Genomic DNA, 5211 nt, shown 5'->3' with positions numbered 1-5211 from the left:
TTCCGAGGGCGGGACAAGAGTCCAAGCCATCGGTGGCTAGGGCTCCAGAGAGAGGAACCTCCGCACAATACGTGCCGTCTCAAGTAATACTGCCTTCTGTATCCGGTTCTTGATCCAACAGCTAAGCGATAGCCTCTTAAGGTGTTGGTTGAGGCTTTTCGCTATTAAACCGTTAACCGAAACCACTATCGGCACAATGATAACAAATAACAAATTATTATAACAAATTATTATTACAATATTTAAGTACTAAGTCCTATAAGGGTTCTGTTTTATTGCTTTCGAGGTACAGAATCCTAAAACAGAAAAAAATACACTAAAAAATAAATACAAATAAAAACTTTTAAAAAGTAATTATATTGATAGATATATATATAAAATTTAATAATAATATACTATCTGTAAGGTCAGTCGTGGCACAGGGGCATAAAGTGTGACTGTAAAACCTGACTGGTTACTGGTTACTAGTTACTGAGTGTTTTAACACTAGGTTCTCTCTGTCTACTCTTCTGTGTGCGGGATACAGAGTGAAGCTGATTTGATTTTTATTTTGAAACATTGTCAGCCTACCAGCTATCTTAACAGAAGTAATTATAAAGTAATTATTAACAGTAAAAATTTAAGTAATTGTTAATAAAAAAATAAGAGAAAAAAAGAGAAAATTAAAAATTACTTAAACAAAATAATAAAAAAAACCAAAATGTGGTGTCGTGGGACACCAGTTAGGAACGAAGTTCGACGAACGACGAGTCCTTCGGCTAATGTAGAATCGACACAAATTGCAAAAAAAGTCGTGCTCAATTTTATGTAGGTTTTCTTGATTTTTCTCTTAAATTTTGCTGATTTGTTTTTATTTAAGTACAAGAAAGTATTTAGAAAATTCAGTATTTTAGGAAATAATAAATTACTTAAAATAAAAAAACATCGTAATTCAAATTATCAACTAAAAAAAGAAAGAGGGAGAAAGAGAAAGGTATTATACATTACTCGTCTGTGTATGCGACTGTCGCGCCTGCGCACGTCTCATTTAACGGTTTTATTCCACGCATTTTTCTTACGGTTTTTACGGTTAGGGAACCTAGTGTTAAGACACTCAGTTCCCCTCTTTCCATCGAACTCTGGAGGCATTGCGTGTTGAGTTATTCCAACAAAATAATAAAATTAGAAAAAGATAATAATAAATTTATCAGATTTCTAAACGCAGCATACATTAATTACTTTATAATCTGACAACTGTCATTTAATCAACAAAATAAAAACTATAGTCGAGATTCATAGATAAATATAATCTAAATTCATATATAATTAAATATCATCTTAAGAGTAATAAAACATAATATTATTGACTATAATAAAAAAAGTAAATACCTAATTATATTACATACATTTTATTGTACGAAGGCGCTCATATTTTAATGGTTTTTTTGGCCTGGGTTTCATGATTTTACTGGTTTTAGGAACACTTGTGAAAACGGCAGAGAACGAAGTTAACCTTGGGATCATATCAATTCAGATTGGTACCGTCAGCACTTAATAAACTTATTGTTTATATTTTTTCCAAGACATATTGAACAATGAGTCGTTCAATAGAATTGCTTGTGGGTGAAACAAGAACCTTACACCGAATTGTTCCAATGCCTCCCGATGGGAGCTGTCTCTTCCATGCTTTTGCATATTCTTTGTTTGAGCGTATTGATATACAACAAACTAATAAATTGCGCGAGACTATAGTAGAGTACGTATGTCGTAACTGCAATGATTTAAGTATCTACACTAGCGCTCGAAACGGGAATCCTTACTCTTCTAAAGAAGACATGCTTTGCTTAACTACGTACGGAGCTACTTCCGAAATAAAGGCTGCAGTAGATTTGTACAATATTAAGATAGAAGTGTATTATCACAATGGTGTCCTACTTGGTTTATTCGGCGAAGAGAAATGTCCTATGAAGCGCTTACTCTAAACTATGTTTTAAAAAGAGCAACTCTTGAGTTTCTTGTTATAGTAGCTTCCTATAGGAAAAGTACTTGTAATGGCCAAATTGAATAAAGAATATTTTGATTTTGATAACATTATGAACCTTCCTACTTATAATTTCTGTACAAAAAGTAATGATATCCCATCAAAAACATAAATGTAAAAAGAAAGCCAAGTTCTGTAATAAAACGTATGCTTTCAGCGATAAAAGAAGTGAGATGTAAATGTATGCCAAGTTCAATGGTCAGTCCTGAAATTTATTTTTAACAATATAAAATATTTTATAACAACTGAAAATGCCCATTCTTCTTACAACTTGGAGACTTCATTTATGTGTAATATCTGACTTGGCTAGTTTTCAAATTAATTTACATCGATATTAATGAATGTATTCAAATTCTATTCTATTCTATTCTATTCAGATTCTATTGTAAATTTATATGAAAACTAGCCAAGTCAGATATTACACATAAATGAAGTCTCCAAGTTGTAAGAAGAATGGGCATTTTCAGTTGTTATAAAATATTTTATATTGTTAAAAATAAATTTCAGGACTGACCATTGAACTTGGCATACATTTACATCTCACTTCTTTTATCGCTGAAAGCATACGTTTTATTACAGAACTTGGCTTTCTTTTTACATTTATGTTTTTGATGGGATTGATATTTTCACACTAGGTTTATTTGGTTCATAAGGCCAGTGATGGCGCGTGTGGCTATAACCCTAGAGGTTGTGGATTCGATTCATTGGTGGTATCGGGCCTAAGCGTGGCGTTGAGTTCCACTACTCAACACGCAATGCCTCTAGAAAGTAGGGAGAGTCTTACCACTAGGTCCCTTTGCCTGTGATTTCATTTCATTTCATTTCAATTGAAGTTAATTGTTAAATACCAATATCACGTAAATAACATAAATAAAAAAATAACTGAAATTTGCGAAAACTGCCTGATAATATAAATAGATAAATAAATACAATGGAGAAGGCATCACACATTTTCGAGCAAGCGCCTGAAAAGCGAGACGCACGGTTCCAGTAACCTAATGAAAGGCGACACGCAACACGCAACCACCGTCTTCCTGCTAGGAACCAACGAACGCCCGCAAGTCGTAATGCTTCAAGGATTTTCCAGTTTTGCATAGAAGGAATCGTCAATATAGTGTTAGACCACGCGACATACAAATATATTTAGTATTAGATGGATATTAAATAGATTGAATGAATCAAATAATAATTCTAGACATTTTCATTTCGCTATTATATTTAGATTGCAATGTAATAGATAGATACTATACTAACGTTCTGTATGGATTCTGGCATGTTTCAAAATATTATGACGACCATTTATTTTGTAAAATTACTGCTATAATTTATGTAAGATATTGAATTTTCTACAAAATGTAGGTTATGTTAGTTTGCGTGAAGCAAATTTCTAACTTTTTCAATTTCATTATTAAGGCACATTTTTTTGTCATGTTCTTATGATATTGTGAGGGAATAATACACAGGGTAGCCCCTGTGTTGTACCGTTGCAATTAAAGACTTGTTGACGCTTCAAAATTGCTTAATTCCGAAATAAATATTATATTAGCATTACATTTCAAAAATGGTATACTTAAATAAAAAAATCCTTTTTTTCTTTTCTTTTATTTCAAAATTTAATTAAATAATAGGAAAACACTGTTCTTATAATAAATTTAAACCGCTTCTTAAGCTATAAATAAACAAGTATAAAATAAAGAAAATATAAACAGTTTCAGTTCTTTCGAGTAAACGACTTTTTTACAGGCGTCATTATGGTTAATTTTATTTCGTGAAATTTTTCTGAAGACTTTTGCCTACGTTGGAAATTCCGAGTATACCTACTTAGTAGGTAACTTATGAATTACCCACCTTGTTTAATAATGAACATTTTACTACCTGGGGCTTACTAATATTTTTTTGTTCAACATCATGATGCATTCCTCACACAGCAGGGTAGGCAGAGAGAACTTCGTGTTAAGACACTCCGGTCTCCACTTTCTGCCGGATTTTGGGGGCATTGCGTGTTGAGTGGCAGAACTCAACGCCGCACTTTGCCTCCACACTAGAGCGAAGAAATGGAAATATAAACATAAATAAATATTTCACTTTCTCGGGTGGGGATCGAACTCACTACCGTCGCGTTACAGTCACACCCTTGTGCCGCTGCGCCACGGCGGCCTCAGATTTTACTAAAATACAATTTAAAAATTTATTTTTTGTTTCAGGTAAACATATTGAAGGTACACACAGTTGGGTTAATATGTATTAATTTGTATATTAAGTAAGTATTTATAGTTTTGGTCCATCTCACAATCGGCATTAAAATGTTTTTTTATTAAAACAAATATATCATCATTACTACGTAGTATATTTCGACAATCGTATGTATGACATATCATTTATGTTGTAATGTTTAATCTCATTTTATAATACATGCTTACTAAGAAGTAGAGCTTCTTGTTTTAACAAATATTATCTTTGTAAATCCTCTAAAGCGATATAGATAATTTTTTATACTTTTAAAATCTAGAATAATATAAAGTGAGGCCTCGCGTGGCGCGGGCATCAAGTAAACCTGACTGGTTGTTGCTGATGAGGGAAAGCGCGGTGTTGAGATCCACCACTCAACACTAAATGCCTCCAGAGTGCGGCGGAAAATGGGGAACGAAGTGTCTTAACACTACGTTCCCTCTGCCTAACCTGCTGTGTGCGGGATACAGTGTGAAGCTGATTTAACAATATATAATTATTAATAATTATTAATGTTGAACAGAATTTTATTGTTTCTGTTTATAATCATAATAATAGCTGGGCCATAGTAATTTTATAGTCCTGTCTCTATATATTAAAAAATAAGCTATATACCATCGATAAATTACCTACCGTCGATACATACGGTTACTAATACATCTCGAGCTGGAACACGAGCAAATGGAATGCGCGCGCATCGCTTTCAGGGCGCAGGACGCACCCTTGTGAAGTACTATGAATCGTTTAGACACGTGACTCTTAAAACAATAAATTATTATATTGAAAAGATAAAACTAATAACGACTAAAAGTTATATACAGATTTTCCTATATTTTCGTAATTGCAAGATATTTTGGAAAATTTTGAATATTGCATACAATTGATGGAAATGAGTGAGGTCCAGTCTGTTTACTATAGATGTCTTCGCGTACTCTAGTCGCCAATAGAGGCAGCAACGTATC

The sequence above is a fragment of the Heliconius melpomene genome, chromosome 3 (genome assembly GCF_056956725.1).
Source record: "Heliconius melpomene rosina isolate 202511_hmr_F chromosome 3, ASM5695672v1, whole genome shotgun sequence".
NCBI classification, from domain to species: Eukaryota; Metazoa; Arthropoda; class Insecta; order Lepidoptera; family Nymphalidae; genus Heliconius; species Heliconius melpomene.
This window is presented reverse-complemented; position numbering follows the sequence as displayed.